The sequence below is a fragment of the Monoraphidium neglectum genome (genome assembly GCF_000611645.1).
Source record: "Monoraphidium neglectum strain SAG 48.87 unplaced genomic scaffold scaffold06718, whole genome shotgun sequence".
Taxonomy (NCBI): Eukaryota; Viridiplantae; Chlorophyta; class Chlorophyceae; order Sphaeropleales; family Selenastraceae; genus Monoraphidium; species Monoraphidium neglectum.
The window spans coordinates 1-619 of NW_014006928.1; positions in this window are offsets into that span (position 1 = coordinate 1).

Here is a 619-nt window from a genome sequence, read left to right on the forward strand (position 1 = left end):
GCGCCGCCTCCTCCTGCCCCTCCGCCTTCCGCGCGTCCGCCCCCGCCCCGGCGCCCGCCACGGCCGCCCGCCGCTGCTCCTGCTGCTGCTGCTCCTGCTGCTGCCGCTGCTGCTCCGAGGGGCCCGCCTCGTCCTCGCTTATGCGGGCGAGCCGCTGCGGGTGCACCACCACCGCACGGCGGCAGCGGAGGTTGTAGGGCCCCGTCTTTTTCCAGCTGATCTGGTTCGCCTGATCAGATCAGATCAGATCACGAAGAGGGACATCAAAAGCAGAATGAGGGGGGCGGCGGCGGCGGGTGATGGGGATTGTAAGAGAGAAGGGGGCGGAGGCGGCTGCCGGCCGTGTTGTCGCTCTCAAAAGGGCAGCTGTGTGAGCGGCCAAATCGGATCCTTTGGAACACAACAGGATTTTCAGTGGACTCCTCATGCCATGCCAAACGACGTTTTTTCATCAACACATATAATAACAAACATGGCAAAAGTATGAATTATCCTTGTATAACATCCTGACAGGCCCCCCACCTGCAGCACCCTGTACACCTCAGCCATCAGCGCCGACGGGTGCCCCCGCGCCGCCACCCCCAGCCGCCACCTCCGCTCCGCCGCAACCCGCGGCGGC